The sequence below is a fragment of the Octodon degus genome, unplaced genomic scaffold (genome assembly GCF_000260255.1).
Source record: "Octodon degus isolate 3935 unplaced genomic scaffold, OctDeg1.0 scaffold00142, whole genome shotgun sequence".
NCBI lineage: Eukaryota > Metazoa > Chordata > Mammalia > Rodentia > Octodontidae > Octodon > Octodon degus.
Window position 1 is genome coordinate 6,065,005 of NW_004524718.1, and position 23,270 is coordinate 6,088,274.

Consider the following 23,270-nt stretch of genomic DNA (forward strand, 5'->3'; position numbering starts at 1 on the left):
AATTATCCATTTTATTTTCTGTAGCCCAGATAACTTTTGAGTCATTCAGAAAATGGCAAACCAATTTTTCCAGAACACAGATGGAACACTACTGAGAATATTATGAATGTATTTGCTAATGAAAGAAAAAGTAAAAAACTTGCTACATTTGGAAGCCAGAGCTGGTTATAAGCTCTTTGATCAAAGATACAAAGTATCTAAGCAATAATAGCAATTAGGAAAAATAATAATTCCAAAACAATCAAAGTATAACTCCAATCACATTGTACATTCATAAGCAAGATCTTTAAGTTATTTACAAAATAGCATAAGCAAACTTGCAAGCCACTTTGTGATCGTACATCAAATCTAATTATTAAAGATTTCAAATAAAATTGCATTGTATAAATGCATAATAATTTTGTCATAAATATGGCCATGCATTTTTCAGTTCTCACAGAGCAATAAGAACTCTCCTGATAAAATACTTTTTATATGAGCACACTAATTTCTTGCTCACCAAGTCCACAATGTCACTAAAACAAAAGTCATACATATACTTTGAAAAAGATAGGTCTGAACATCCACATATTGGAAGATGGGCAATTCATTGATAAGAGTTGTACATATCAAAATTAAACTTTACATTTGAGCACCTCTATTCACCCAGATTTTAAAGGGTTGGGGATACAGCTTAACAGGTGTAAAGGGGAAATCCATTAAAATTCAGTCAACGGCTTTTAAAACTTAACAACATGTTCTCCACAATGGCAGGCACTGGTATACTAGAAATAAAACATTTCCTGCCTCTGGTAGGCTTACAAAATAAATAGGGAGACAAAGGATGTGGAAAACACATCTAGTGAAGATTGCAAATCATTCCATTATATTCTGTATGTATATACCTTTGTTGGAAAACAGGCTATTGAAATCTCAGTTGTAGTTCTTTGTCTCTTTGCAATTCATAGGTAAGCTATTTCCTAGAGCTGACTTTGACCTGAGGCTGTTGCTGGTGCTCCATCTTGAACTTGACCATTAGGTCATCGCAGGGATTGTGTTTATGTATCTAGTCATTCTTTGTTTCCTTCCCCTTAATAGAATGGTAAGCACACAATAATAGATGTTCAATGAATACTAATGTTCAGTTATGCCCTTAATAGAGATAATCCATACATTGGGTACAAAAGAAAGTTGCTGAGAATAGATATGAACCTGACAGGTATGTAGCATTACTGGCTAAAGACATTGCCACCTAGAAAAAAGATAAGACATGGAGGAATCATAGTATGGAGATGTCTCCGATGAAATCAGGTAGAAATGGCTGAAAGGAGAAAAGGATTGCTGTCTACTCAGTGAGCTGACTTAAGACAGGACTATGACATTATGAGCTTTTTCTTAATCTCGCAAATTTGGTATTTGACATTGGTATGCTCATGGGTCTTGATTAGTGTGGTGAAATGATTCATACATTTTATTGCTGTGAATTTATAATTTTTTTCAAAAATAGTAAGACTGAGTTTGGTTTGTATTATATTAATTATTCATTGTGGCAGTCCTTGTTTTTTAAATTTAAGGTTATGTCCATTAATCTTTCACCTCAATTTTACAGCAGAGGAGTTTCATTGGATGGTTTTGAACCAAGTTATTCCACCATGCTTTTGGGTGTGATTTTTTTAACTGCAGTTTAAAAATCCTAGAGATTACTTTGTTCCTCCTGGTAGTCTGGAGGAACTTTTTACATTAGAAAGGCCCAAGATGCGAGCTCTTCCTCACCCACTCAAAGGCAAAGTGCCTGGAAGTCACTTTTGCCATTTTACCCCTCAAGGTAGATGCGCTTTGCAACTCTGACCCTGATAGAAGAATCTAGAAGGGCAAGGCAGGACTGAGCTGGCAACTTTATTGTTCTTCTCTTTGGACAAATGGAAGAATAATGGGCATTTGAGAAAAGTATTTTTCTTAGGAAAAACACAAAGCAAGAAAGAAAATCAAACCATATTCTATGGGAATGTCTATACAAAAGAAAAGGAAATAAACTTTAGGACCAAACACCCTGAAAAATATTAACATATGTTTTAATTTAGAAATATGTAATTAAAATGTGCATATGTTGCATTTATATAAAAATGCCCAATTATTTCTAAAGAAGTTATTTGACAAGATCCGATAAGCACTTTTCCCACTTAAATATGTTTATAAATTCTAAAATAAATACAAGTTATTTAAAATAAATGTGTTTGAATCATTTCCTTCTAATCCTTGTTTTTCATTTTCAGCCCATTTATTCTGTTTCAGGTTTCATAATATTAAGAAAAATATTCAGATTTCCAGGAGAGCTCAGCACTGGGTGAATGACACAGTCCGCTGTCCTGCCTATATGCTGTAAATCACTGTATTGTCCACCACTGGCTTTCAGCATATGGCACAAAGCATAGCACAGAATCAGCATTGCACTATTATTGTTTGAATTAAAATTATGAAGCTTCCCTGTTTTTTCTCCAAATCTGATTTTTTTTAATCAAGGTAAATAACTGTTTACACCTGTTTTTCCTCCTGCTCGCATTTCTCCTTCTCTTTTACCCTCGTAATTATATTTTTATTAATTCTAATTTTCCTTTCAACTTCAATTTCTTTGATCTCCACAGGAAACTCTTTGGCTCTTCACTGTGTCCTTTATTATTTTACATTCATTGCTTTATGGAACCCTCAAAGCTTCAGATATTTGCTTCATGTGAAACTGCCTTCCAAAATGTTTATCCTCACCACACCCCCCTCTCTGGCTAATCTTCACCACTCCTGATGCTGTCAAGAGGAAGGAGGAAAGCAGTCTGAATGCAGGTTAAGCTCCAGTACTGTGACAGCTGCCCTTAGACTTACTCTCTAAAACATTGTTATAATGATGATGAATTGTCTCTGGAGTTAATCTGCTGATTTCTACTTTTTGTTTTTCCCCGTATCTACACTGTATTGCTTTATGCCCATCAATAAGCAGCCCTGTATTGCTATCACAGTTTTCTTTCTTAAAAATATTATACATAATTGTCAGGGAAAATGAACTGAAATACCATGGTGTAGAGAAAATGGGAAAGATCCAGTGTCTTATTGACCCTCAATGCTATTCTCCTCCCATTGCCTGCTCTGTTGAGTGAACCGCTATGTCCTTAACATTCATGTACTGCATAGGCTTTAGGAGTCCTAACCACATGTGAAGTCTCTGAACAAAAAACAGGTAAAAGGAATTTGAAGAGCAGCAGCTTGGACATAGACATATGTTTCTGGGGTTGTATTCTCTCAGATACAACCAGCTTGAGTGTCCTCCCAGTGCTGTACCTGAGACATTGTCATAGGTACAGATTCCTCAGAGATAGGCCGTCTTCCTTTAGGTAGGCCCTGTTGGAAAAGTAGAACTCCTGAAGCCCAGTTGTCATCTAAGAGGAGACTAGGAACTCCCTTAAATAGGGCTAAGCCCCAGGGTCTGTTTCTCTAGGTGAGGCTTTATGGAACTAACTGGATCTGGTGTGTGAAACAAAGAGTAAGGGTGTGTGATACTGAACTAGTCTGCTGATTTGTTTGGCATAGTAGATTTACTTAAAACAGACAACCTACCCGGGTATGAGTGGCACCAACCCATAGGCTTGGAACCTGAATGGATTGAAAGGGAAATAAAGAAGAAAGGCTCATGGCCTTTTTCTTGCCACACCGTGGACTGTTTTCCCTCCTGATACCACTCTGCCATACTGTTCTGCCTTGATGCCAGCTGGCCATGGACCGAAGGCTCTACCTACTATAAGCTGCAATAAACCTTTCCTCCTTTATTTTGGGTGATGGGACTTTTGTCACAGCAGTGAGAAAAGTAACTAAAATAGTACTTCAATAAATAAGACCCCGGGGTGGTATCTGGTCCCTTCTACCATGTGAGAATACAACTAGAAGATGCCACCTATGACTAGGAAGCAGGCCTTCACTAGATTCCCAAATCTGATACCACCTTGATATTAGACTTCCGAGCCTCCAGAACTATGATAAATAAATTTCTTGTTCAAAATACCAGCTTACAATATTATGTTATGATAGCCTAAAGAGGATTCCAGTCATGGGATCTAGGAATTATCAGAACCCAGTATTGTATCATCTTAACAAATTACTTTGCATCAACTATATTTCCAAATAAGCTAACATTCTGAGGTTCTAAGTAGACACAAATTTCAAGAGGACATTTTTTAAAAACTTCAATATACCTTGTGATGTGTTTCGAGCCTTCGAAGGATTGTAATATTCTTCTATGTGATTTAGCAGATTTCCTGGAAGAAACAAACCCATACCAATTAAGAAGTTTAGCTTCTGTTGATGGAAATACTTGTGAATCTGTGAGTGTCTGAAAAATTGAAACACAGAAGCTTAAATGTCATAATAATCATTTTGGATACATGCTAAAAAGGACCCATAACTGGGCCATAGTCCTACATGCTATAATTGAATTTTCTTATCATCGGTGCTAGCACATGGAAGGAAATCAGGGAAATGTAATTTCACTGGCTGTTCCGCTCTGAAGGAAAGAGATTGGGACAAGAATTCTCCAAGTTCTGAAGTCTATGTCGAAATCGATTTTATGCCCCGTTGAGGAAATATATTTAGTGTCTATCACATGCCAGATGTTATGTTAGCTTCTTTGTAAAACCTAAGTAAATTTTTATTTCTCAAAGCAACTATGACGGATATTTATTACAGATGAGACAAAGATTTTAACAAGACTGAACAATGTGCTCAAGTTAATTGCTAAAACTCACGTAGCTGATATGTAAATCTGCATCTGTCTTCACTTGTGCCATAAAACAGAGGCAAAAATAAGTGGAGAAAATAGTGGATATGGACCTGGGAAAGGAAGAAGATATCAAGGAAGCCAGTTCCCAGGGGTCAGATAACAAAGATAGAAAACAGACAGTGAACATAGTAGCAAAACATATAGCTAAGAATCTGAGATACTTGTGTTTGCTCTTTGATATGAGAGTGTTACCGGGCTCTGGCAGAAACTGGAAATGCACATGTGTGAAATCTACAGAAGTTGAATTTACGAGGGAAAATGTGGTGGGATTCAATGATGATGGTGAAAGTATACAACATTTTAGGTAGGTGGGAAGAATAAGCACTTTATTATATAACACAATGACTATAATAACGCATTGTATGCAGACTGTCTGTTAGATATGATGACCTACCTGCCTGATGACATTGAACTTTACAGTGGTGTAGCGGTGACATACATTTAATAGGAATCATGCTTTTAGTTTTGAATTTTCATCTTTTCCCAAGCTCATGATATGTAGTATCATACTCTGGTTGCTGGGCTGGGTCAGCAAGTTACAGCTTCTGGTCAGCCACGTGATTATGAGGGGAAATCACTAATTCTTGATGTTTCATACTTTAGATATATCAAATGTATTATCATCAGCATTTTTTATTTTTTTAATTTGGCATAATTCCCTCAGGTTCATCTATTTTACACATTATATGTCATTTATTTCTTTTCAATGTCTGTCTGGTTATAGTGCAGTGGTTTAGCCAGGTTTATAAAAGATCACAAAGAACCTTGTAGAGGTGGTAAGTTATTGTTGTTATTAGTATTATTTATTATTATTGCAAATGAATAACAGCTCCATAAGGTGTGTAAAAATTATTATAGACTTACTTCGGATTTATGCATTGTTTATCAATTATACCTAAATAAAACTGTCTTTGTTTTTGAAAAATTAAAAAAAACATATTTTCTATTTATTTTACACTTAAAATTAGTTTATCTTGGCTTGCCTTATTTTAAATCAAAGAGCATCTGGACTGGACAGTCCAGTAGACTTAAAATCTTAGACAGTATATTATAAATTTTCTCACCACCAATAAATGGCAAGTATGTAAGGGAATACATGTTAATTAGTTGGTGTAGGGAGTTCATAATTTATGAATGATTTTGAAAGATCATGTTGTACACCTTAAAAATATGACATACACTTTTTATTTGTTAATCAAAAAGAAAAAATGAAAGCAAGCAAATGGAATACATTTTTAGAGGCTAGAGACATCTGTAGGAATCTCAAAAGTATGTTCTTTTAATTGCAAGAGCTCTTCAAATTCTGGCCCTAGGTGAGGTTCCAGCTTTGCTCAGAAAAGTAATAACTATTGTTCAAGTAAATATGGCTCTGCCCACACTGACCTTGAAGTTCATCATGCACAGGTTCTCTGAGGTGGGATTGGGGAACTTGAGTGTGTGGTGCTGTCTTTGTGTTGGATTTTGTTATTTTTTTAATTGAAAAGTCATACTTTACCATGTTTTTGCAGTTTGTGTACTCTCTGGACTCTGAAATGTCACATTAGAGGGTGTGATCAAATATACAGTGAATGTTCAATTTTTTTGTTGGTTAACATTTTTTAATACACTTGGTTGCAAATCTTTCATTTTCATCAAAATATTTTTTCTTGTTACCTTTTTTGAAAATCAATAATTATATAGCATATTAAAAACTATTGACAAATGTTGAAATGTGAAAGATATAAGATGTAGACAGAGTGAATTTTAGAGAAATATTTCTAAAATGAATAGATAGCATGAGATTAATAATAGATTGCACAATGTAAATAAATTACTTACAAACTTAAATGAACACAACAATAAAAATTGTCCAAAATAAAAATGAAGAAGAAAGAATTTACAGATCAGCCGTATAATAGTTCACTCTGTGCCAAAATCAGGAAACTTATATACATATAATTAGAATTCTCAGTAGAAAGAGGCAATATTAAAAGATTTAAAATTTCTGAATTTAGTTGAAATTGTAGCACCACATTTCCAAGAAAAATGAAGCTTTTTCACAAGAAATTTGAATGAAATCATACCAAGGTACATAAAATAAAATTGTCCAAAACTAATTGTAAAGAATAAATCATTAAAGCATATGCATAAAAAATTAGCTATGGAAGAACAAAATAAAACAGCGTCTTATTCCACATTAGAAAAAAAAAAAGCAAGTGGGTAAGAAACTAGATTAATTAGTTCAAAGGACTGAAGGGAAAAAAAGATCTGCCCTCATTGAATTTTATACTTAGCAAACATACCTTTGAAATCTAAAAGTAAAACATTTTCCAGTCATACAAACTCGAAATATCCTAATACCTCCAGAGGTAGTGCATAGAAAAGAATAAAGAGCATAATCTAGGAGGCAAGAGAAGTTGCTCTGTGGTCTTGGATAAAGAATAAAGAGCTCTAAAATGGTAGTTGTGCAGCATTATGTAAAATATATTAGATGAGGGGGGTTTGCAGTTTAGCTCAGTTGTTGAAGTGCCTGCTGGGGCAAACCCAGTCAGGAGCAGGGGACCTTGACTCAATCCCCAGCTCCCTATGCCTTAGGAGACCAGCCCCTAAGGCAGCCAGAGACAGCCAAAAAAAGAAAAAAGGAAAAAGAAAAAAAAATATATATATGATTAACTCATTTAAAAGGTTATTGAACATTTCTACAAAACAGTATCAATCTTGTATCAGGTTATATACATATTTTTTCACATATATGTGTGTGCGTGTGTGTGTGTGTGTGTGTGTGTGTAAAAGACAAGGAAGAAGTAATATAAAGTCAATGGAAAATGGAAATATACTTTTTAAAGTTTCTTATACTAGGAGAAAATATCATACCATGTTTTATAAGTAGATTGTAAGTCAAAGATACAGTATAAATCTTAAAACAAAAATTAAGATTAAACAATATTCAGAAAACTAATTAAATATTAGTTAATTAAAAGTCAAATAATTCAAAACAATCCAACTAAGAAAAAGTTTTCATGATATTAAAGAATTACCAAGAATAAAACATAACATAGATACTGGAATGGCACATGTATAATCAGCACTTCTAACAGTTTGGGGATAGGATATTGCACAAAGTTCTAGTGTGTCATGCACATGGACAGTGTCCATGATGATTACTGGTGGCCAGGTGTCACTCGTGGGACTGAGCTACTGCTATTTCCTTGATATCCATGCTTTAGACTCAGATAGAATCATGACCCATAAGGTGTGGGAGAAGTCCATTTGTTTAAAAAAAAAAAGTGATTTTTTTAATGTTTTTATCTCAAGAGTTATTTAGAAAGAGTTTCTTTATTTTAATTAATTAATTAATTAATTAATTGGCTACTTCATGCTGTCTTAAAGGCAGGTTTTCTGCAGAGAAGTTCATTTGTACAATATGATGATGGAAGTGTTTTGCTGCTGTATACGAAATAATAATTGAAAGACTGCTTTTGTATGCCTCTTTTTCTCCTGTGTTCAATTGTGTGCCTTATTTGGTGGGTTCTTTCCATTCTCATTGATGGAGTTGTGGTCATTGTAATCCCTCTCTAGAATATCTTTTAGTAGTCTGTGTAGGCTTGGCTTTGTCATCATGAAATTCTTTAGTTGTTCTTTGTCATTGAAGTATTTCACTTCTCCACTATACTTGAAAGAGAGTTTTGCAGGGTATGTCAGTCTGGGTTGGAATTTGTTTTCTTGCAAGACTTGTAGTACTTTGCTCCATGCTCTTCTTGACTTGATGGTTTGTGAAGAGAAATCTGCTATTATTCTGATGAGTTTTCCTTTATATGTGATCTGTTTCTTTTCTCTAGTGGCTTTTAGTATGCTGTTCCTGTACTGAATTTCTAGGATTTTGATTATTATATGTCATGGTGTGGTTTTAATTGGGTTGATGTTATTTGGAGTTCTGTATGCTTTGATTACCTGAATGTCAGAATGTTTCACCATATTTGAGAAGTTTTCTGTTATTGCTTATGTCCATATTCTTTTTATATCATTTGTATTGACTCTCATTGATGCCTATTAGTCTTTCTATTTCATATTTGCATCATCTTGCAGATGTCGAATTATTTTTTACTGCATTCTAGTTGTTCCTAAGAGATCTTTTCTTACCTTTTCACTAGCTGCAATGATATCTTCAAGATCTGAAACTATTTTCACTTTCATCCAAACAGTTTTGCCAGTTTGTGATTGAGGTTTTAATTTCCTGTATAGCACTTTGAATCTGCTTCATACATTCTATTTCTTTCCTATATTGTCCATTCAATGATTCCATCATTTTTCTTTTCTCCTCTATTTTTTTATCAGTGTCTTCTTTAGAAGCACTTAGTACTTCTTTCATTATAGATAGCATTTCTTTTTCACTTCAGAATTTATTTCTCATATGATTTCCTTTATACCTTTCTACAGTTATTTCTTTACTTCAGATGCTATTATTTCAGAGATTTCAGGTATGTGCTTTCTAATTTCTTCTATGCCACTGTCTCCTCCATTTGTTCTGTGTGGACTCAGGGCCTGAGAATGCATTTTGCTCCTTCTCTTTGCCATTTTGTATAGCACTGACTTCTGATCTTTGCTGTAGAGCTTTGATAGAGTTATTACCTTAGCATCAGTCCAGATCTACCAAGCCAAACTTATCCAGGTTGGTATGGCTTGGATCTGGCTGCTGTGGTCCACTTCTTCCTGTTGCAGCCCTTGGAGGTGAACCTTCTGTGTCACTCTGGAAAGATGTTCAGCTCCTGGATCAGCTGGAATGCCTCTAGCCTCTCAACAAGGAGTTCTGCTGAAGGGTTCCACACTGGGCCTGTCTGATGGAGGAAGTTCTACTCAAACCTGGGCCTGGGCTCTGGGTTAAATGAGGATCCTGTGGGCCCTTGGCGGTTCCACTCACACACAGAGCCTGGGTTGAATGAGGACCTGGTGGGCCCCAGGCTGTCTCACTCAGACAGGCCTGGAATGTGGGTCAAATGAGGATCTGGCACGCCTCAGATGGTCCCATTCAGAGGCTGGACTTGGGTAGAATAATTATTTTAAAAATGTGATATCCAAAGTACAATATTTTGGGGGGGTACCAGGACTCAAACTCATGACCTCACCCTTGCCAGGCAGGTGTGTGCCACTGAGCTGTATCCATGGACAAATAATTTAAAAAGCAAAATGAAAGATAGATGGTAGGAAACACAGAAATAGGTCTTTTATGAATAAGAAGGAGATTAATGATGGAGGGAGTGTAAAAGAGGCAAAAGAGGGAGCAGTAAAAAGAATTAAGATGTGTTATGTTTACGTAGGAATTTCCCATAATGAATATAATCATTACACACTGAAAGCATGTACTAATAAATTTAAGCCTTTAAAATTTAATACCATAAAAGATATATTACCATTCATCCCTCTCAACATACTGCCACTGGCTTTAAACACACTTATCCTATCATACTTGCCATTTTTCTGAAGCAGTTCTGGACATCCTCTTTCATGCATGTCTATGAGATATGGTCAACACTATAGTAAGTGCTGTAACTGAGTACCATTGAGGGGGGGCAGGCCAATAAAACCATTACAGTGTGTCTTCATTCTCCTCATTCATTGGATTTTGCACAGTGAGACTTATGTCTTTCCTCCAAAGTAAAAAATGATGAAAAAGGCAAGTGTTTTGGATCAATTCATGTCACCAAACAGCCTCCACAACACAACTAAATGCATCCCTAGAAGAAGACTCCCAGAACTGCTCCAGAACAGGAAAAGAACAATAGGGTATGTGTGCTTGAAGCAAGAAGTACCTGAGAGGGGCTGTGGCACCACCAGTCTAACAAATGTTTTTCTAATAAAAACTGAACATTCAGTTTCTAACTTGATCATTCCTCATAGCAGTAGGTACACAGGTACCTGTGTGAGCTTCACATACTCTGGGGGACAGTTTTCTACTAGTTTTAGGTCTTCCAAGAATGATAATTATATAGCCTCTATAAATTTTATCATTTCAACTGTACCATCTGAATTTGGTGAAAGCTAACTAGCTTCACCAATACACACACACACACACACACACACACACACACACACACACACACAAGCACAAGTAAGTCTTGACCCTCTGGTATTATAAGAAACTTCTACTATAAGTAAAGCCTTTGCTTTTCATGTTCCAAGAGAACATTGTTTTCCCAGATGACATTTTTTCATCCAAGTTGTACACCAGGGTGGCTTGTGTTTGACTTAGAGGACACCTAAGACAAGAGGTGCAGACGGCATTGCAGTTCAGCATCTTAAGTCATCACAGGGATGAGAACAGCCCTCAACGCAAATTTTGTACATCAGCTTACTGTTTCCCTCACTCCTGTTTTCTGCTTCTGTTCTTCCCACTGTCTGTGCTGTTATGTCGTCCTCCTTTTTCTTTCCCAAAGTTCTTTTCTCTTTTCATTTCTATCCATGAAACTCTTTATTAGAGAAAGAATTAGTTGATGCCTCCATCCCCTTCCACATACCTAAAGAAGGAGAATCAGTAGCAGCCCCAGAAGCCATCTGAATACTTAGGAGCCCTATGTTTAATAAGTATGTCATTTTCTATAGGAACTTTTAATAAATGGAACATTCTGAGAAGATAAGAGTGAAATGGGAAAATAATAAATTTGCTTCTCTCTTTGCTGCTGGAGAGACCTGAAGTATGGTTTTTAATCATTTTTTGTTGCTTGGACAGTATACCTGATACATACAACATACACAATGTAGAAGAAAAAGTATTTATTTTGGCTCACCAGGGTTTCTATCTGTGGTTGGCTGGCTCCAAGGCACAAACACTGCCATTGCAGAGGGAAATGGGAAAGGCAAGCTGCTCACCTCATGATGGCCAGAGGCAGGGGGAGGAGGGGCAAGGGGAGGGGAGGGGGAGGAGGAAGAGAGACAGGAAGGGGAGACAGGAAGGGGCAGGGGAGGGGCGGGTGGGAGAGAGAGAGACATGTACCTTTCAAAGACTCTCTGCTACGAATCCACTTCCTTCACTTGGTCCAACCTCCTAATAGCCATTCAACTCTGAACTTACCCCTAGCAGTTATGATCCCATTCCTGTTTGAAGACATCATCTCTAAATACACAGTGTTCTGGGGATCCTGTAAATCCAAGCTATCACATACTCTTACAAGAAACTCTCAACCCACTTCTGTGCATGTTACTAGGCTTATAAAATATGTGTAACCTGCTAACTGCTCTCCTGACAGCCACCTTTCCAAGCCATGACCCATAAACTTGCCAATTAAACTCTTTTTTTTTAAATCTCAGAGACTTTTGAAAACACAGGATAGATGATTGTTTAGAGATAATATAACTACCACCCAAAAGCTTTTGTTTAGATGCTCTAAATGTTAATTTCCTATTAATTCAGACTTGAAAGAAAATCAGCAGGCTTGCTACCATCCTTCTATCAGTCTGTTCCATAGCTTCTTGCCAGGCCTGTCTTTATTCTTACTGGCTCCTCACCATCTTGGTTCAGAGGAAGTCAAGTGCAGGTCATAAGGGTGGAAGAAAGAATGACACCACAGGGAAGAGCTCATTTCTTTCAGTTTATTTGCAGTATACTATTTCTGAATGTGGATGTATTTACCACATTGTTGCTTTCTTTCTTACTTCTCCATTGAAAGCCAGAGATGGCTCCTTTCAATTAATATGATAAAAGTCCTCAGGGTCCATAGCGTTTCTCTAGAGGGAGGTACTTGGCAGTGTCTTCAATGCTTGTACTTTACAATGCATAGCCCTGCAGACATCGTGGTGCCCTGACCATATCCCTTGATACTTCTCATTACTATGCTTTCCAAAGCCTTTTAACTAAAGGCACTGCACTTGGATAGTAGGGTAGAAACAAGACCCTTAATCATTGATGAGAAGAAACTGATAGTTACATCTCGGCCTCTTCAATCTCAGGAGTGATAGCTTTGGGGCATGTTTGGTAGCATCCTGGATGTCTCAGGTAAGAGACAGCCTCAAGTCTCACAGCCTGCTTCTTAGTGCACTTTGCAGTAGCTTTACTCCTTCCCTGTTTCATTTCCCCACTCTCCTTTCAGGGCCTCTGCGACTGTCTTCTAAAGAAGCTACTTGTACTAAAGTCACAGCTTTGCAGTTTGCTTTGAGTTCACTTCCAATAAGCACATTTTAATCTTTGAACATAAAAACCTATGGAGTTTCCACCAAAAGAGGTTCTGACAAAAAACAAATGTGGCCCTCAATTTGTTCTCCTCATGGAATAGGCAGTAGATTCATTGATTTCCCCTCACAGAAAGTTTGAGGACGCACAAGTGTGGGTGCAGATTTTGGAGGCAGTTAGGAAGGGAGAATTGAAAAATATTACATGTAAGGTAACTGGAGGGGGTATGTAATGAGAGGTTCAGAAGATTGGCTCATTCTCCAAGCAAGGAGGCCAACTTGCAAGGTTTAGCTGAGATAGGACAGGGTCTGGACAGTCACTGTCTCTCAGTTCTGGTATCCCCTGCTCTGGAGGAACTCTTACAGCTCAAGCAGCAATCTGGTTCTCATGATTGCATGTGCTTGGGACAGGGGCTGCCTGGGCTTTCTGCATGGGCTCATTGCTCCTGATTGGTGGAGGTGATCTGCAGATGGGGTGATCAATGTGTTAGACTCTTCTTTTCCTGGAGTCCCAGGTGATTTTACTAGAACCCTTCCAGACATCTAAGCAGCATTCCAGGAGAACTTAAACCTGGGCATGGTGCAAACTGGAAACTGAGAGTCTCTGAAAACTACTTTAGTTCCTCTTGATATGCTCAGACTTGAAGAGGGATGAGATGGACTCCATAAATTTAAGACTAAAATTAAGACTAATAAAGCAGACACTCCCAGAGTGATCAGCTTGCCTGTATGAAAAGCTGAAGAGAGTTGCCTGAAGTTTCAAGGGAGTAACAGTCACACAGAAACACTGAGTTTCCTTTTCTTTCTACTCATTTTCATTTCTTCTATCTTACTTCTGTGTCACTGATAATACTAGAAAAATCTGTGTATTGTTCAGAAAACTAGAATGTTACTCAAAAATTAGATGGGCCTGTCCTTTATTTCTGCCTTTTAATCTCACATATTCAATTTTCTTTAGTTATCTACTGAAATTTTTTTTTCTGGGATTTGATGTAAAAGGTATTAATACAAATTGCTACATGACTATCAGTAAGTGTAATGTATTTTTTCTACTTTTAAGATTACTAGGGGCCAGGGAGATAGTTCAGTGGAATAAGTGCTTCCCTGGCAAGCGCAAGGGCCTGAGTTCAATCCCCAGTTCCGCAAAAAAAAAAAAAAAAAAAAAAAAAAAAAAAAAAAAAAAAAAAAAAAAAAAAATACTATATTGTACTATTGATATGAATTGAAACATTCATAAAAAGTTAAAGACAACAGGAATATACAGAAATTCCAGGGAATAAATGATGAAATGTGACATGAAAACATAGACAATCTATATGACAGAGGCTCAGAGTGAAAAGCAGGGATATGAAAAGTTTCCTGGAAAACATGGTGCTGATCCCTTATGAATGTAAAGGAAGCTTCATGCCAATCTAAAGGAGGTGTGTGCTTAGGTTTGGTAAAACAGAATTTTAGGAAAATACTAAAGTTAAAAATATGTAGGTACATTGTCCCTAGTTTTGTGTCTTATCTCTGCAATGCCCGGGACTGCCCAGGGACTTGCACATGCTAGGCGAATGCTCTGTCACTGAGCTACAGCCCTAGCTGTTGCCCCTAGTTTCAGAAAAATGTCAGGCTAAAGCTTTTGAGAGATGAATACTACTTTTTTTTCTTTTTGTTCTCTAAAGCAGGGTAGTAGCAGTCATTCATCCTCTCATTCATCCTTTCTTTAAGTATAGACCATGCTTTTCTTCTATTTAAAGGCATGTACTTTGAAACCTGGTGAAAAAAGAGGAAGACACGGAGAAAAGGATGAGCCTGAAGTTAGGTAATTGATAAGTTAAAAAAAGTAAGACACAAGTTATATATTTCCTTTTTCAAAACTCTTCCAGGAAGATTTAAATCAGCTGAAAATGAACCCGTGTACAATCTCATACAGTTTTATTTATTTATTTATTTTTAATGTGTTTTGTACAGTGTCTCCCTGCGCAACTTGGACTTGATAGTGATCCTCCTGTTTTCAGCTTCCCCAGCACTGGGATTACAGGCATGCACACCACACTTGGACTCAGTGGTAGGCTCAGCATGCCCAGAGCGGGTAGGGGACAGAGTGATGTGCAGCACTAGGAATTGAACCCTGGTCCTTGTGTTTGCCTAAACAGGTACTTAGTCAGCTGAACCATTTTGCAGGCTCTTCTTGTATGGTTTTCAAACATGAGTCATTATACATTTTATTGGACTCTGACTCTACCAATTTTCATAGTTACTTTAAAAAATGCAATTAATTTCAATTTCCAAGAGATTTTTCAAAGGATTGCATACTAGCTTAGTGGTCAGTTTGGGTGTGGGAAGTTAGAAGGCTCCAGATAAAGTACATCTGTCTTGAGCTGGGCCTCAGAGCTTTCCTCTTCAAGGGTGGGGAGTTATTTTATTTCCTCCTCCTCAACTTGTTGAAGTTAATAGTATTTTCTGATTTTAATCAGCTCTGCAGGCTTTGGGGCTGATGGGGAGAAATGGGTTCTAGGTACCAGTTGAGTGCACCTAGTGAGATGCATTGATTCCGCAAGCTTTTGAATCTGTTTAGGTCCCACAGCACCAGGAAAAGATGATCTATACCCATGTTGTTCTAATTCTTTATGGCATAAGAGCTATTATGAGGCTCTCAGTTACAGCTGCACTAGGGCCCACAGAGAGGATTTTCTCTTTATTTTTTGTTTTCTATAATTTTGGTGTGTGAATAAATGGTGATATTTTCACTGTTATATTGCATGTCAACCAATTACAGGCAGAATGCTTCTGAATCCGCATTTAATTTGTTCATGGCACAGCATGCAGGAAGATTATGGTGGCAAGTTAATGGGCTTTGCCTTAATGAAATAACTTTTTGCCTCCAAGGTCTAGAGGTTTACACTACTTTAATTTGTCAGTCTTACCTAAGCAGAGTCAGGAAGAAAATATAGCTTTTTGCTAACATATTACCATGTCCATCTGCAGAGAGAGACAGATATTATGGGTTCTTCCTCCTGTTCTGCTGTTCAAGCCATTTCAAATTTACTTCCTCCCTCTTCTTGGCAATTAAATACAACTCCTAAAGCTCATCCATGTAGTTGAGTTGAAGAGGGTATTCAGATATCAATATTACATGGAATTGCATCTTAGTTCCAATATGCTGCTATCAAACAGGTTCAACAAGCTCTTCTGTAACCTCCACCGTCACATCTTTCCTTTGTTCTTCCCTCTCTTCTTTAATCTAATAATATTTTGGATACTGGAAATAATATGTACAAAATCCTGATACCTCCCAAGAAAAGAAACTTTATCAAGATGATTTGCCTGAGTTTTAAAAATGCTTGCACTTGTCCTTTTTCTGTCAAAAGAATGATTTTTACACTCACTTCAATTATCACTGAATCTTTAACCCTAGCTAATGACCATGTCTTTTCTGGTTTGCCTTTTTTGGTAACTTCTTAATTTGTATCAAAGAGAAGAAAAGGGCAATGGCTCTATTAACACAACCAAATTGATTCATAATCAGCCGTGAACCAGGAACTGAGTAAGAGTTTTACAAGCATTAAAGGTTAATGGAACTTTTCTTCAGCCTAATTTCCAAACCAACTTGCATGAGATTTTCTGACCTCCACCCTCTGATATACAACAGTTACATAAGAGCCTTTGGCATGTGAGACATGTAGGTGGAAGTTATTTCTGCACATCAATAGCTTTTCCAACTATTGAACAATTATTGCAACACCTTACATGTAGCCCTAGCTAGGTTCAGAATAAAGCAATTATGTGGTTAATTTAGCATTTATCTAGAAGATTGGCTTCCAAATTAAAAAGCTTGTTCAGCTGAAACTAGCACTTTCTCATTCCATGGGGACTTTTACACAAGCTTTATTTGCCAATGTGAAAAATCTAAGTGAAACTTTCTTTTGGAGTTGACTAGTTGGATCATATTATAGACCAGTCAATTTTAAAATGAACAGTTTCCTAGATAAAAGCCATACTTTCCAGTACTGATTAAATGTTTCACTATGAATGTGACTGGCTGATCCAACCTTCAACTTTAAAATAGCTCCAAGTCTAAATGGCAATTCACTGGTGAGAAGAAACCAAACAACGGTGTTGATCTATGTCATTGTTTTACAACATTTCACCTTCTTTTTCCCTCCACTGTACTTTGTGTTGCATTTTCTTTCTTTCTTTCTTTCTTTCTTTCTTTCTTTCTTTCTTTCTTTCTTTCTTTCTTTCTTTCTTTTTAATGTAATTAGTACAGGGTCTACAAGGGTCTCATTGCACAGATCAGACTCGTAGTGATCCTCCTACTTTCAGCCTCCCATGCGCTGGGATTACAGGCATGTACCGCCACACCCAGACTCAGGGTCCAGCTCAGCGTGCCCTGGTGTGGGGCTGGCACTGCTTGTGGTGCTGGGAATCGAACCCCGACCCCTGAGCTTGCCTAAGTATGTGCTTAGTCTGCTGAGCTAACTCCCTGGACCTCTTAAAAGAAGAGTCTGACACCCCATTTTAGAGAAGGAATTAAAGAATTCTTTCCTCACTAATATTTCAACTTTGTTTCCTGTTAAGAAAAATCAGTGGCATTGTGATTCTTAAAAGCCATGATGCCTAATACTTCTTTACCTTCTGAATGGGCAAGTTGCTCTCACAAGTTGTGTGTGCCCCAGGTGTCTTTTGGCTCATTGGGTAAAAGGCGGCACAAAGACATCCCTATCAGCGTAAGTCCTTTTGTAGGAACGAGGACGATCTGACTTTTGTGCCTTTAGGTGCGAGACCCTGAACACTGGATATATTACACTGGTACTTGAGAATAGTCTGTCAGCAGGAATTATTTCTTGCAGTACAATAAACCAGATTTGTTATGAATTCAGTTGAGAAGATTTTCAAAGTCACAAATCAAAACTGACCTTCTGCCTTGTTGACAGTGTTCCACATTTTAATATTTTAGAAAGTTTCTGCTTAAAGCCATGGATTTAGCATTTATTAATGGAGAATATTTTTCCTGGGATGTTTCAGACAGTATGTTGCATATTGAGACATTATTACTAGCTGTCTATGTTTTATTAAATAAACACTGGTTTTCATATTGAGAATATGAACCAATTTTCATTGCCCTTACCCAATTCTTATTTTTAAAAGTAGAATGCTCAATAGTGCTCTGACAATTAATTGCCAGAATGAAAGTTCCTACCAAGACCTAACCTTTATATAGAGCTTACCATATGGTTCCGTAATAAAAAATAAAGCCTGCCAGATGCTAATGAAATAGCTTTGGTGTAGCTTCGCTAGAAGCAATTTCCTTTTTCTCTTTGCTTTGATGCACAAACAGTTAATGAGCTTCAGCCCATGTAACTATTTAAAATGGAATTGCAGATTTGAACATTCATTTTTATCAGTATCATTAGCCATCACTATGAAACTACTACTTAAAATGTGTGGTTTTATTAATTCACAAATTAGCTTTCCAGCATGAATTGCACATTAACTGGTATTATAAGACCTGAGTTATTTGTTTAAAGAATAAGGACAAATAAGAACTGGGCTTATATTTCAGTAGAAGGAATTAGTTCAATTACAGATGAACATGCTGTTCTTGGCAGACAAAGTGGCTGCTTCTGGCAAGGGAGAAGATTCTGACTGATGCTATCTGAGAAGTACCGCACGAGCCCTCCAACAGACCAGACGTAGGACTGCTTCTCCCTACTTGTGAAACAGTAGCATGAGGATTTCATCCCTTTGATTCTAACTTTCCCATCCTCAGACAAAGTTGATTACAATATCCACCCTCCTAAGAAAGCTTGACAATAAATGAGGCTTAGAGACGTGTGGGAGGAAACTTAAGCTGTGGGACACACTCATGTTTAGCGTAGAAGACATATTCAAAATAGGAGACAAGTAGCCTCAAGAGTTTTCCTTGAGCACATCACCACTGTTCACTTCTAGCTAAGGTCCCCAATTGCAGGATAGAACTTAGTGAAGAATACTAGCCAAGAGATGAGCTGCAAAGCCTAACAAGCAAGTATATCCCCAGGCTGCTTTGCACATCACTACTTTTCTCATTTAAAGAATATTTAGAATAATTGAACCAGGAGGAAAAGAAAAGCAAAACAAATTCCAACTTATATCACCAAAATAGCTAAGAAAATGATACAGACAGAACAGGGAAAAAGAAAAAAGTAAAGCTGTCAAATAATGAACAATGGAATCTCAGATGAATTTGTTATTTTAAGCACAATCACAGGCATAAACTTATAGATGGATTCCTCTTTCTTATACAGGTTTGGTCTACTTCATCACTGCTGTGAAATGCTTGTGAAAATGGGTATCACTTTGTTTTATTAAGAAATTCCAAATTTTCTTGAAGAGAAGATACAGTTCAGATAGCTTCCTCCAGACTGTACAATATTGTCAACATTCTTGCCAAATGTTGGTGCTGTCCTTCCACACTCCAGGATGTGCAATGACAATTAAATGCTTAAGAAGACTAAGGCCCTGTCCAGACTGATTATATATGTAAAACCACATCTAATAATGTAGCTGTGCATCCCTCATCTGAAAACTGTGAAGCTCAAATGCATACAAAAATCTAACAGTTTTGAAGTTCCAATTTGACACGAGTGGAAAACTTTGTTGTTTCATGCACAAAATCACTGAAATATTGTATGAAGTACTCTCAGAGTGTGTATATATGACACATGAATTTTGTTTTTAGATTTGGCTACCATCTCTGTCTCCATTACAGTCAGTCCTCCTTTAATGGTGCGATACATTCTGAGAGATGAATCACGGAGTGTATCGTGAGTTCTTTGCACCATCTTCACCCCAAACACATGAGTAATGAACGCATTGTGCTGTGACTTTTAAAACAGCTATGATGGCAACTAGAAAAAAAAAGAAGCTTTTCAGCTCTGTTATAATCTGAGTGAATCACCATATAGTCTGCTGTTTATTGAGAAGTCATTATGTAGCACATGACTATAAAGATGCAAATATTCTATAATCTGAAAAAATATGAAATATGGTTTTTATTTTTAACATTTTCATTAAAATGATAATCTGGAATCTGTAATGATCTGCAGGACACACAAAATAGATAAGATAATTGTGCCACAAATTTCTATTGGTTTATTGAAAGGAACAATTAATGGTTAACTTTTAAAAAAATTTCTGAGGTAATGTCCATTTTGTATCTGTGTATTTAAAGTGGTTAGGATAGATATATAGTTACATTCTCTTAATGAATAGAGGGATTTGCTCTAATGGTGATTGTAAATGAGATATCAAATCCGCATCTTGTACAGCAATTGACCACTGGGAAGAGTGTGTGCAATGTGTTAATTATTGAAACTGTCCTACCGATTTGGTTTGAAACTGTCTCATTGCTATTTGTTTCTCAATAAAATTATGGAAAAAAGAAGATATACTCATAAGTGAAATAAATCAGACACATGTGTAAAAAAAATCCAGAAAAGTTAGTTCTTTCCCATCTTGCAAGACAGCAGGTTAAAAAAACTGAGAAACCACACACTAAGAAGAAACCAGAAGCCAAGAAGGCTTCTGCCAGTGGTACTGGTAAATAGGGTAAGGTGAAGGCAAAAAAGTCCAAGATGGGGCAGCCCCACTGCAGCCAAAATCCTGCCGTGGTTAGAGGAATTGGTAGATACTCCCAATCTGTTATGTATTCCAGAAAGGCTTTGTACAAGAGAAAGTACACACCTGCTAAATCAAAGGTTGAAAAGAAAAAGGAGAAAGTTCTTGTTACAATCACAAAACCAGTCAGTAGGGACAAGAATGGCGGTATTCTGGTAGTTAATCTTTAAAAAATGCCTAGATACTACCCTACTGAAGATGTGCCCTGAAAGCTCTTGAGCCTCAGCAAGAAACACTTCAGTCAGCATGTGAGGAAACTTGGATCTAGCATCACTCCTGGCACCATCTTGATCATTCTCACTGGGCGTCACAGAGGCAAGAGAGTGGTCTTCCTGAAGCAGTTGGCCAGTGGCTTGCTACTTGTGACTGGGCCTCTTAGCCTTAATTGTGTTCCTCTATGAAGAACACTCCAGAAATTTGTCATTGCCACCTCTACAAAAACTGATATTAGCAAAGTGAAAATCCCCTAACACCTTACTGATGCTTATTTCAAGAAAAAGGAGTTGTGGAAACCCAGACACCAGGAGGGCAGGATAGGATCTTCGACACTGAGAAACAGAGATACCAGATTTCAGAGCAGCTCAAGGTAGATCACAAAGTGGTGGACTCGTAGGGGACTCAGGACAACAATTTCTGACATTGCCAGTGAAGCGGAAGACCCAATACTATTATGGACTACTGGACTCTTTTAGAATATTTTGCTGAGTTAGCACACCTATAATATACAAATAATGAAACTAAACAAAAAAGAGGATACAGATGAATGTACACTTTGTATCTGTGTATTCAAAATGGTTAGGATAGATATATAGTTACATTCTCTTAATGAATAGAGGGATTTGTCCTAATAGTGTTTGTAAATAGGATATCATGTCCGCATGTTGTACAGCAATTAACCACTAGGAATAATGTATGCAATGTGTTAATTATTGAAACTGTCCTAACAATTTGGTTTGAAAAAAAAATTAAATTTAAAAGAAAAGAAAGTGGTAGACTTACAGATTTTAGCAAAAATCAAAACTGTTCCTCAGCTGCAGGGCTACCTGCAATCCATTTTTGCTCCTAAAAATGAATTTATCCTCATAAATTAGTGTTCTAAATTTCTTACTAAGAACCTATTTAAATAACTGATATATTAAAAAACTTTTTTTCTAACCAATTTTGCATGCATATATCTGGTAATCTGAATAATTACTTTGGAGATAACAATAAGCAATATAAATCACTGTTGATTTCATATCATGTTGTTTTGAAGTTTTGTATTAGTGTTGCATGTTTGTATATTTATTATTTTTAAAATAAAAAAATTAGTCAATTTATTGTAGAATCCAAAATAGTCTGGTAATTTGCTTTTATGAATGGAGTAAAAGTTTTAGAAAGAGTAACAACCTCAGAGATTGAAAATTTCTGTAAAAAATTAGATGTCGTAGAAATCTAAATTTTTCTGATTGTTTAGCAATGACCAAAGCAAGCTCCTGTATACCATGTTGGGGAACTCTGAATTTTTGCATTAATTGTGGTCTGTATTATCATTTTCATGTTATCGTGTGGGGGACATGAAATGCGAGGAAGTGTAAAAACCCTTTCACGTTCAGTCAGCAGAATTTAGATTATTCCTTAAACTTTGTTAAGACTTCTACAGGTCATATGTAAGATGTGCAGAGAGTAAAATGAAGAAACTACATTAAAAGAGCACGATGAGCCGGCTCTGCCCCTGGAGCACACTTGAGATGGCTATTGAGGCTGGGCATGGAGGCACGAGCCTGCAATCCCAGCACTTGAGAGGCTGAAAACATGAGGATCACTAAGTCCAGTCTGTATAGTGAGTAGACCCTGTGCTAAAAACATAAAAAACAAAATGTATGATGACGTCCAGTGTATGATATATATATATGCCATAATCCATACAGGCAAAGGGAAACGCATGGGATCTAGCTCCTGCATTCAGTAAGTGCTTTCTCTGAAGAAAGGCTCTTTTGAAAGGAGAATGAAGAGAAAGCAAGGAGAAAAGCTAGGAAACATGACAAGGGCAAAGTCATACATTTATATGCACAAGATGGGTAAGGCAATGATCCTGAGAATCTTCAGCAGGTTTTTGCAAACTAGCAGTTAATTGGTAGGATTCTCACCCTGACTGACTATATATGCTGATACCTGTGAACTAAGCAACTGCAGTGAACAGCAATGTGTAATCCTAGGGTCATGCTTGGAATGCCTGTCATTCTGGTCTTCTAAATACATTCTGTTTGTCATGACATACCAATTACTGCCGTAATGTCTCTCAAGTAAATGTTTGTTTTAAAAAAAAACGTGATAAATGAAAACAAGAGATAAGAAAAAATATCAGAATGCTTAGAGAAGCTTCCCCAGGTGAGAAAGAAGGACCATATATTTGCTTGGTCATAAAAAAGTAATTATATGACTCCCCAGGAGAATAAGAAGGATAAAAATCTGAATAAAACTGATGTATTTCAATGCATGTCTTCTTCACAAGAAACACTATTTCTCAAATGGTAGCAGAGCATATTCTTCATCTCTACTATAATTTACATCACATTTAGCATTCCCATTGCATTAATAATTTTGTATACCCAAAGGTTCTACAATCTGAGGTACAGGATCTCAGGATAAATCCTGAGGGCATTTCACTGACCTTCTCAAACCAAAAAGCTACAACTCTTGTTGC

At 36.9% G+C, this 23,270-nt stretch overlaps 1 protein-coding gene across 1 annotated transcript in view; it reads left to right on the forward strand.

The window, feature by feature from the left end:
* Positions 1 to 23,270, forward strand: part of Plcxd3 (phosphatidylinositol specific phospholipase C X domain containing 3) — a 212,823-nt gene that overhangs the window by 47,869 nt on the left and 141,684 nt on the right. The gene's annotated exons all lie outside the window — the stretch shown is intronic.